Genomic DNA, 11,941 nt, shown 5'->3' on the forward strand with positions numbered 1-11,941 from the left:
GACCTGAATGAAGATTCAGCAGAGGAAACTGAGAAGAAACAGTCAGTTAAGTTGGAGGAATAGTTGTATCATGGAAACCTGGTGAGAAAAGAGTGTTAAGGAGAAGTGATTATGTCAAGGTTGAAAAGAAGTCTGGAAAGGCAAGGATTGAGAAAAGGCCATTAGATTGGGCAGTTAGGAGATCATTTATAACTCTGGAGAGAACAGTTATGGTTGAATGATGCAGTCTGAAGACAGACTGTAGAAGGTTGTGAAGAAATGAGAGGAAAGGAAGTGAAGACACCAATTTAGAGGGACTTCTTCCACAGAAGGGAGGAGAAATGTGGGCTGGTGAGTGGGATGGATGGATCAAGTGAGTATTTTTGAGAATGGGGAAGACAAGGATATGTCCAAGGGCAATTGGGAAGCAGCCAGTAGTCAGAGAGAGATGAAAGTAAGTGAGAGATCGGAGATGATACAAGGGCGATCTACTGGAGAAGATAGAATGGAATGGGATCCCTTGGCACGTAGAGGGATTCACCTTGGCAAAGAGATGGGCCCCCCTTCTTGTGAGATGGGTGAAGGAGTAGAGTTACAGGAGGCATCTGAGTGACATGAGATGAGGAGGTCAATAGAGTTTGGATAAAAGAGACAGCCTCATTTTTTTCCTGTGAAATATGAAGTAAGGTTCTCAACTGTGAGGGAAGGGGAAAGGGAAGTAAATTATGGGAAGCTTGGGTAGGGATGAAAAGGTTTGGAAATGACACTGTGATGAGGGGAATAAGGAATCAATTAGGGATGTATAAAAGAATTGCTTTCCACAGTGATAAACCAGTTGAAATTGTGTAACAAAACAAAGTTTTGTGATTTTCTCCAGCTTCATTGAGCAGAATATGAGTAGGAACGAAGGCAGGGGGGAGTAGGAATTATCCAAGGCTGGGTCTTGGCAAAGCAAGATTAGCAACAAGACAAGGGGCAAGGCACTTGAGAGAGGAGGATAGTACAGTATTGAACGAGTTCACCAAGGGGTCAAGATAGGGAAAGAGGTAGAGTGTAGCCAGTACAAGGATGAGGCCTGGAACTGAGAGACTGAGATAACTGGAAGTCCTTCTAAGGACAAAGAACAGAGCTTGTGCTTGCAAGGCAGAGGGAGGGCCAACCTTATGATTAGATAAAGGAATTTTAGAGTTCACGAAGGTGGAAGTGGAACACTTGTGAGTGATGGCAGAGGTTAATGTTATAATGATGGCAAACATTTTTGTGTGTATCTGAGGTGAGGCGGAGGAGTAGCTCATAGGAGGCGACTAGGTTGATCAACTGAATGGTTACAGTGTTTGAGGGAGAGTCAATATATGTGTCAAAGTTCCCTTGTATAAGGGCAGGAGTTAGGGAGGAGGGACGGGTGGAAGCCAGACCTTGAATTCACTGAGGAAAGAAGGGTAATGCCCTGAAGACCGGTTGACAATAGCTATCAGAGTTTTGATTGGGTGGTGGATGTGGATTGAGTGAACCTCAAAGGATGAGAAGTTACTAATTGATGATGGCAGGGGAGAGGTTGGAAGTGTCAATGTGGGGCAAGGAATATTCCAATTCCACTACTACCCCTTGACCATTGATGGAGGTGGGGCAGGAAATGAATAAAACTAGAGTTGGAAAGAGTGGTCAGGAGGTTGTCTCACAGAAAGGAGTCAGGTCTCAGTAATTTAAGTCAGAACATGGAGTGGGAAAGGAAAACATTTAAGATAAAGGCAAGTTTGTAACCTGTTAAGTAGGGGATGGTAGTGTCAAATTCAGTGGGGGCTGTGGAAATAGTGATGCAAACTAGCTTCTTTTTTCCTCTTTCTGAAGTTCAGAAGTATTTATGAAGGCTTTTTAACAGCCAGTGTAACTTTGACCTCGTTCAGATCAGGCAGCCAATACTTTGTATAGCCTGAAAACTGGAATGAGCCGTACTCCTCTGGCAGGGAACCCTGGGGTCATGTGAGGACAGGTTTGGACTTCTAGGTCCTGGGCTTATGTAGAACAAGGCTTGCCTTTTGGGACAGCGCCACAGGTTGCCATTTGCCCAGATCTGTGACACTTTGACAGAAATTGAGAAAACAATAGGGGGGAAATTCAGTTGTAGGGAGCTCAGAGGGAAGAGACCTGGATATTATTCCTGTCTCTGAACAGATTAGTTCTATGACTTTGAGTAAATCACTTAAGTTTGGCCTCAGTTTCCTCAACTCTCAAATGGGGGTTCCCATAATACACTTCCCACCATCTTAACGTATCTATAACAGAACTCTTTCCTCCCAAAGTTACCCCTATTCCTGACTTCCATATTTCCATTTAGAACCCTTTCATCCTTCTACTCACCCAGGTTTTCAACTCCAAAGCCATCCTTGGCTCCTTCCCCTTCCTCACTCCTTTATATAATTAGAATCAATAAACATTTATCAAGTACTTACTGTGTGCCAGGCACTGTGCTAAGTGCTGGAGATACAAAAAGAGGCAAAAGACAGACCCTGCCCTCAAGGAGCTTACAGTCTAATGTTGAGATAACATACAAACCAATCTATACAAAGCAAGCTATACCCAGGATAGATAAGAAATAATTGATAGGGGTGGCTAGGTGGCTCACCGGCCCTGGAGTCAGGAGGACCTGAGTTCAAATCCGTCCCCAGATACTTAACACTTACTAGGCGTGTGACCTTGGGCAAGTCACTTAACCCCAACTGCCCTGCCTTCCCCCCTCCAAAAAGGAAAGAAGAAGGAGGAGGAGGAGAAATAATTGGCTGAAGAAAAGCACTACAATTAAGAGCAGTTGAGGAAGATTTCTAGTAAAAAAGATAGGATTTTGGTTGGGACTTTAAGGAAACCAGGGAAAGCCTTCCAGAGATGGGGGACAACCAGAGAAGACACCTGGAACCAATGAGTCAAGTGTTGATAACTCTACTTCCATATCTCTCATCTCTGTCCTTTTCTTTCCACTCGTGGCCCTTTCAACTGAATCATTACATTAGCTTTCTTATTAGTCTTCCTGTCTCGCTTTCCTCTCCCCAATCCATGATCCACCTAGTTGACAAACCAATATTCCTAAAGCACTGAGTCACATCTCTGCTCAATGCCTCTGCATTGCCTCTAGGATCCACATTCTCTGTGTGGCAGCTAAAGCTCTTCTCAGTCTGGCTTCAGCCTATTTTTCTACACTGACTGCATATTATACTTCTTCATGCTCTGTATTACAGCCAACCCAGCCTTCTTTCTGTTGCCCACATGCAGATTCCATCTTCATCTCCAAGCCTATATACCTGTTGTCCACCAAGGCTAGAATACATTTTCTCCACCCCTACCCCATCTGTGGGCATGGTTCATTTCTTAGAATGTAAACTCCTTAAGGGCAGGGACTACTTTGTTCTTGTCTTTGTGTCCCTAGTGACTAATAGTGTCCTGAACATAGTGGGAGTTTAATCCATGCTTGTTGGATTGAAATTGAATTGGGTTGTCCCCTGGGTCAGACCCCTCTACTCCATTTCCCAGGAGGCGGGAGTGGGCTCTTAAGATTTGGAGCTAGAAGGGACCATAGAATAATTTCCATACAGTCTTCATTTTACCTCCCTTTCTTGAGAGTGCTCTGCCTTCCATCTCAGTGTGGACCTATAACACTACCAGAAAGGGTGGGACTAGCAGGGGTAGAAGGTCTGGAGGGTAGAGGCGGGAGGGTGGGGAAAAGGGTTTGTCGATTTCCCCACCTAGAAAACTGAGGGGTTGGATTAGATTTGTCTAAGCTCCTTCCAAGATCTCATATTTTATTATTCTGATTGAAGTCTAACTACAGACCAATGTTAACATCTCATTTAAAAGCCAACTTTCCTCCCTGCTCCCCTCTCCTCAGCCCCCAACATCCCCTTTTCATTTCTATAGACTTCTGTGTGTGTTTCTTTTCTTAAAGCCCAAGTGAACAGCTGGGGTTCACAAGTCTAGTCATATTGCCTGGGGTCCTGGAATAAGACAGAATAGGTGAGTGGTTTGGGCGGTAACTCCTAATGCCCTGTCAGACGCTGTGCTGAGAATGTCAGGCAGGAAAGAATAAATGCTGGCTTAGCTTTCTTGAGTTGTGACTCTTTAATACACCTACATTGGGTTGGGCCCCACCCATCAGGCAGTACTCATTTTTCTTGGACTGCTAGAACATTCTTGGGTCACTCTACCTCATTGCAAGCTACCCTGGGCCTTAATTCTGGAATCAGAAGGGATGTATGGGAAGTTTGAAGCACGAGGGCTGGTCAGGTGGGTAGAAATTGGAAAAGAGGTCCTTTCCCCCTGGGAGCTTATCAACCAAAGATCAGTAAGTTCTTGGATTTTGCTGGGTTTCTCCCAGGGCCAGCCCAACCTCGAGGAATGTTGCAAAGTAAGCATTTATTTTTGGCAGAGATTTCTCTTAACTCCTGCCATGTTGTCTCCTTCTAGTCCACTCTACCCTCCCCCTATGCCTAGTGTCCTCATGCTGCCAGCGCTGTCCAGGGCTTAGCTCAGTGGTTGGCATATAGTAGGTGCTTAATAAATGTTTACTGAGTCATTGCCTTATGGCTGCTCAAAACTCCTTGCCCTATAGTATGGGGAAAACATACTGGACTAGTAATCAGAAGTCCTGGTGCTGTGGGTCTAGTCCAGGAGTGGAGAATCTGCAGCCTTGAGGCTATGTATGGCCTCGAGGCTATATATAGCCTCAAGGCTGCAGATCTCCACTCCGCTTCCCCCCTCCCCCCCACCTTGGTTTAGTCTGTCTCTGACATACATACCCTCGTCTACTTGGTAGTTGCTCTGGAATCTTGCTGGGATCTTCCATACTAAATGCTTCCAACCTTCATGTAATCTTGGAGATTGGCAGGCTTTCCTGCCTGTGACACCCAAGGTGGGAAACCAAGTGGAGGGGTCTGAACCAGACCCTGCCCCTCCCTGGCTCCCTTTAGCATCCCTGAGCTGCCCTGATGAGCAAGGTGATGATAGGGGAACCACCAAGAGCGGGCTGTAACATGTAACAAACCTTGGCAGCAACATCTCCCAGGGTACCGTGGACTCCATCCCCCTTCCTGGGCCTGAAGGCCCTTGTTACTTGTATAAAACCAACTCTTGTAAAAAACATGCATAATTCAGCACAACAAATTCCCAACAGTGTTGGTTTTATCTATTCCCTGTCCTTCCCTACCCTGCTTTGGAGGTTGGCTGCCCTATTTTTGGAAGTGTTAGCTGATGCCTTGATTCCCCTTGCTGCTTCTCCTTCCTCCTCTGTACTTCCTTGGGTGCCTACAATTAAGGCTCATGGCCTTCCTCCCTCTCCCCACCATTTTTTGGGGGACCAGATTTATGTTTTCCTTGGGATAGAGAATTCCCAGTAAGGGTCTTCCTTTACCAATATGGATGACTTCTGTTCATAGGATCAAATGAGAGAATGTATGTAAAGTACTTTGCAAACCTTAGAATGCTCTATAAATGTAAGTATTATTTATTATTGTTGTTGTCCCCTGGGAGTGCTGAGAGATGAAGAGACTTGGCCAGCATTGCACAGAGAATATCAAGTCAGTGACCCTGGTTTGGGGGCTGGCTCTGTGTCCACTGTGCAGCTCTTAAGGTGTCTAACCGCTGACTAACTCTAACCACTCTTAATGTGTCAGATAAAAAGGCTGATTGCTCCTCCTGGAAGAATGTAGATGTTAGCAAAATGGGCCCTCATCTTGGGTGAAGCTTGATATCATTGAAAGAGCAATTTCACCAAGGAAATCCAATTTACTCTAGTAGAGTTAAATTCTGGGCCCAGCTCACTGTCCATTGGTGAGGCCTTTCACAGATATCCTTTGTCCACTTATCTTTTGGGGAATTACTTTTAATTTGATAGATTTGTGGCAATAACTTGTAACTTTGGAAGTCCTATTGTTTTCTTTTAAAAAATTATCTTATTCTACTGTGTGTGTGTTTTACATCATGATGTTTGTGGTTTAGTAATTTTTCAGTTGTGTCTAACTCTTTCTGGCCCTGTTTTGGGTTTGCTTGTCAAAGAAAATGGAGCAATTTGCCATTTCCATGTAAAATGTTCATTTTACATTGTTTCATTTTACATTATTTTAATTTATATTGTTCATTTTACAGATGAGGAAACTGAGGCAAACAGGGTGAAATGACTTGCCCAGGGTCATACAGCTTGTAAGTGTCTGAGGCTGGATTTGAACTCAGGTCTCCCCAATTCAAGGCCTGGTGCTCTATCTAACTGTACCACCTAGCTATTAGAGTAATCTGCCATTTCCTTCTCCAGTTTTATGCAGGTAGGGGCTAAGTGACTTGCCCAAGGTCACATAATAAGTGTCAGAAGTCAAATTTGAACTGTGGTAAAGCTCCTTCTGGCTTCATGCCCAGTGTTCTTACCACTGTGCCCCCTAACGGCCCCGTTTTATATCACATTTGTTTTCAAATATAACCTTCCCCCCTTTCCTATCCAGTGGGCCATCTCTTGTAACTAAAACTGGAGAAGGAAGGAGGAAAAAGACCAGTTCAGCCCCACTCACCTCCTACCAGAGCAAAATGGACTGAAAATGCAGAATATGGCATACTTTTTGGGATACGGACACTGTGGGAATTTGTTTTGCTGAACTATATATGTTTTTTACAAGAGTTTTTTTTTTTTTTTGCTTTTTGGAGGGCAATTGGGGTTAAGTGACTTGCCCAAGGTCACACAGCTAGTTTTTGTGTTAAGTGTCTGAGGTCGGATTTGAGCTCAGGGCTGGTGCTCTACTCACTGCGCCACCTAGCCGCCCCAAAGAGTTTTGCTTTTTATATTTTTTAAAAAATTGTTCAGTGGGGAGACCAGCGAGAGGGAGAGAGAAATGCTTATAAACAAAGCTTCTTCCCTGGAATCTTGCAATAATATTGTTTACCAAATTACGATGTTACAAGACAATTTGGCACAAAATTTGGAGCAAAGCTTATTCCTCTTGAATAAAACCATGTAAGGGACACAATAAAATTTATTGAAGTACAGTCAGTTCTGCTATAACTCTTGTGTTGAAAACACGACTTTGTTCTAACAAAGTTGAAATATAGGGAATGGTTTGAGCATAACTTGAATTTTGCATTTGCTTAATTTTGGGATTTTGTTCTTTAGAATCAGGGAGAACATAGACAATTACACCATTGGCATTCCTTTGGGAGAGTGACCTTGAGGGTTTTGTGGTAGGGAGGGACTGACTCTCTAATTCTGTTCTCTCTAGCTCTCCATGCCCAGGCCTCTCAGCTTTGCACTGGGGGACAGAAGTTGGAGCCTGGCCACATTTAGAACTGCAAATTGCCCTTTCACTTATTTTCCTTGACTACAAATATTTCTTATATGTGTACCTAGCCATACTATTTTTCTATGTGTGTACCCCTTTATACATGTGCCCTTATCATTATGTTTTCTTTATGTGTGCTTCAAAAAAAAAAATTAGACAGAGGTGGTGGGAACAACATTGCCCCTACCTCCCAACCAAGAACTAACTGGTGAGCTGGCCTCTTTGACCCCTGCCACCCCTGATCTGCCTTCTCAGTAGAATGTCTCAGAGACGGTCAAGCACAGTTCTCCTGTGGTGAGGTTACATGTTTTATGTTCTGGATAGGATGGGCCATCCAGTTGTACTTTTGGGTGTTGGACAGGTTGAGTTTGGGATGAGTTTAGAAACCCTCTTCCCTAAGCAAACTTCAGGTCTTTTTCAAAGTAAAGTGGCATATTCATTGTATATCTTCTGGTGCCATAGGAACTGTGGACTGAGGAGAGGTGTCCACATCCATACACTACTCTATCCCTATCCACCTAATCCCCTTAATCAGCTTGAGGCTGAGGATGCCACCATGCATGGTATTTAGGCATTTTTTAGCCATTTGATATGAATAAAACTATGCTACCATTTTTTATTAAATTCCTATATTTTGAAGAATTTGTTACAAAGGAAATTTTTAAGCATTATGCCCCAACTCCATTTTTCCCATAAGTCCTGTGGTTTTTATTGTGAGGTTTCATATAGCTTAGTGATTTTTAGGAATGAATGTGTTGAATTATAGCAGGACTATCTATATTCTGTTATAGGACAGTTATACCTATAAATAGCTAATAAACCATATGGAATCCTAGAGATAGAAGGATAGGGAAGCTTCAGTGTGATTCCTTGGTCTGGAACGTCTTGCCATCTTTTTTCAAGTCCTTAGTTCTCCTTTGGTGCGGCTACGTCTCACGTTCTGGATGGGATGGGCAATTCAGTTGTATTTGTGCTGGATGAGATGCTGACATATCCTAAATTGTATGTGGGCTTCATGTTCCTGGAGATGTATAGGAGAGGAGGTTGGACTAAATGAGTTTTTAGGGTTCCTTTCAGTTTCAAGATTCCATGATTCTTACCCTTGCCTCCAGCTACAATCCATGGGAGAGTAGGGACAGTTGAGTGGCCAAGCTGTAAATTCCCCCAAATGAGGGAGAGGGAGGTCATTGGGTAATGGACATGGATAATGAAGGGTCTGCTGGCCCACCATACATCATGACTTAATTCCTTGCCTTTTGTCACTTGGGATTTTATAGGTTTTCGCTTGATAAGCAGCATTCATTCTCCTCAGTGAACAAACGGAATTCAGTTTTTATGGCATAAAAATTATCGTTTCCCTGACTGGCTGGCTGTTACCCATTGACACTGGTTGTCAGGAGACAATGAATCTTCCAATCATCGAGAAAATAAATTTGATTTATGGGAGCAGCAATCAATAGCCTCCTGATCCTGAGAGTGAGCTAGCCCAATTTGCTGAAATAATGGCTTTTTCCTTGTAGGTTTCCTTGGGGAACTGGTACTGAGTAGCTCTCTCTGTGAGACTTGGGTTAATGTGGGCAGTGAGGTGAGTAGGAGAAAGTGCATGTGAAGTAGACCCAGGATACAAGATCCCATTGTTCTTCCCCTAAAATCCTAGGATTTTCCTTTAGCTGAGGCTAACTCCATAAGCTGTATGATTAGGACCCTCCATACGCAAAAGTGAATACATTCATGGCAGGAGGTCCCTGGCAGAGAGGGAGTACTTTTTTCCCCAAAAAAAGGGTATCTTTATTTTAAAATGTTGATATAAACATTTTATTGATGTTCTTCTCTTTTGATTTTGCTGTCACTAACTGATATCCCATTAACCTCACCCCCAAAGAAGCATAGCAAAGCAAAATTAGGCAAGGGGAAGAGAACAAGCATTTATTAAGCACCTACTATGTACCAGGCAGGCAACAAAGTGGTGCAGTAGATAGACTGCCAGGCCTGGAAGTTCCAGGAAGACCTGAGTTCAAATTTGACCTGAGATACTTATAAGCTGGTGATCCTGGGTAAGTCGCTTAACCCTGTTTGCCTCAGTTTCCTCATCTGTAAAATGAGCTAGAGAAGGAAATGACAAACCACTCCAGGATCTCTGCCAAGAAAATCCCAAATAGGGTCACAAAGAATCAGACATGATTGAAATGATTCATCAGCAAAATGTAGCAGAAACTGTGCTAAGCACTTTATAGATATTGTCTCACTTGATCAATGCAATGAGCATGTCTATAGATATAGAGCTGTAAGGGACCTTAGTGGTTATCTAGTTCAACTTTCTCATTTTACATATGGGGAAACTGAGGCCCACAAGGGGTTGCTCAAGAGCATGAAAGTAGTGAGTGACAGAGCAGGTCTGATAACATATATCTTCTTCCATGTCCGTAGTCCACCATCTTTCCACCAAGAGGAAGAAGATGTGGTTCACCAGCAGTTCTTTGAAGTTAGGGTAAGCTTTATTCCTTTTACAAAGAACAAAAGACAGTGGGGATCTTTCTGAAGTTTTTGCCTGGCGGTGGTGGTTGTTAGGCATGGAATAAAGGAAGGTTTGAGACATTTGGATCTGCTAATTACTCCAGATTATAGGACCAGATTGTGTTGGCAGATAATTTTTTTTCTTCTAAAATTAGGTTTTATCCCTCTGAAATCAAACCAAAAATATCATAGAAATGAGGAGGTAGCACTTTCTGAGGCTCAGTTCTGCCCAATATGGAGCCATTTCTTTTGGTTTCTGCAGTTTCCAGGGAGCCAGGAGAGCTAGTCATGAATGAATCTGACTTTGAGAAGTTCAAAGAACCTACAAGGAAGCAAAGAAAAGATGGACAGCTTTGAAAACAATGGGTAGTATTTAGTATATAAGTTTTCTTGAAATGGAATTTTATTGCTTTATATTGAATCATTTCTTATGTTTTGCTTTGTACATGGCAACGATTTTTTTCTTTTTCTTTTCTTATTTTGTACTTAAGTTTAAAATAAATTTAGAAAAAAGTTAAAAGGGGATCCTTGACTAAGATAAGTAGCTTTCTGGTGCAGACCTTATCATTCACTCTGAGTAGTTCATTTCACCAGAGATTACAAGAACTAATACTGTATTACTGCTGTAGGTCCAGAGATAGGCTGGGTTTCCTCTTCCTGTCTTAATGTACTTCCCTCTTTGTTGGGTTCATTGGCATTTGGGAGCTCATAAATAAGATAGCATTCATCTTGGGTTGCTGCAGCCACCAGGAATTGGGTTTCCATCTCTAAGTCTTGGCAGGGCTCTTGTTAGGGTCTTCTGAGGTTGCAGGCATGTGTGTGTGTGTGTGTGTGTGTGTGTGTGTGTGTGTGTGTGGTGGCAAGGTGGGATTAAAGGGAAATTCTTGCTATCTCTTTTTAAATCCACTCTTCAGCTGGATGTGGTTTTGGCCCCTGGATAGCAAGGTAAATTTGTAATAAAGCCAATAGCAAAACATACACATTTGTCTTGTAAGATGTAGAATTGTAAAAGACTTGAGAAATCACCTAGCACAACCAAGTGATAAAAGTTTAATGACCAGTTCTCAAAATAAAATGTATGCACTTTTAAGTCTCATCTGGATTATTAAAATTTTTTCCATTCCTTTCTTTTGTAATAATATTTCTCCCAATTACATGTGAAAACAATTTTTAACATTCATATAAAAAAATTCTGAATTCCAAATTCTGTCCCTCTCTTGCTTGCCTCTTCCCTGAGACAGTAAGCAATCTGATATAGGTTATACATGTGCAATCATGTAAAACATATTTCCATTTTTAGTCTTTTTGTAGAAGAAAACTTGCACCAAAAAAAAAAAGCAAAAAATCTCTGTCACTTCCTTAAGGCTAAACAATCACACTCATAAATCAAACCCTGATTTGTAGCATTTGCCAATTTCAGAGGTATAAATTCTCACATTAAAAATTTAACCATATGTTTGCAAAAGTGAATTCAAGTTGGTTCTTAGCACACCCCTGAGTACAGCCCACACGTTTTTATAGATGAGGAAGTTGGGATCCAGAGAGCTTGCCTGCAGTTACACAGGCATAATCATAACTGGGATTTGAATCCACATACTCTTACTCTATTGATTTTAGCTCTTCTTAGTCCCCTGAATGTTAGCCTTTCTTAAGGAAGCACCCCCAAACAAGGCAGACAGAAGAAGCAAGAGTCCCCCCACCAATAGAACGTAAACTTGTTGAGTTTTTTGTTTCATTTTTGTCTTTGAATCCCCAGTGTCTAATACAGTTCCTGGCACATAGTAGGAGCTTAATACGTGCTTATTAAATGAATGAAAAGAAGGCATTTTAAACAGTCCCAAAATGACCACACTCACCAGATAGCCAATTAGCTATATAGTCCCCTAAGAGTTGCAAAGTGTTTTACGACTACGGTATGTTATCTCCTTTGAACTTTACCCTATTAAATAGATGTCAGTTCTTGAATAATTTAAATAGGCTATGTTTATATTAACTCAAACTTTGATGATTTAATACTTGTCTGCAACCTTAATGGAAAAGGGGAAATGGCTAGGTTCTCCTTTCTGAGGTTTAGGGAAGGCTACCTGATTGGGGTTTAGCTGAGACAGCATAAGAAACTGCAGGTTACTTTCCATCACCAGGAC

Source organism: Petaurus breviceps, unplaced genomic scaffold (assembly GCF_028583685.1).
Source record: "Petaurus breviceps papuanus isolate PSGF00001 unplaced genomic scaffold, PetGlider_PUasm1.0 115, whole genome shotgun sequence".
NCBI classification, from domain to species: domain Eukaryota; kingdom Metazoa; phylum Chordata; class Mammalia; order Diprotodontia; family Petauridae; genus Petaurus; species Petaurus breviceps.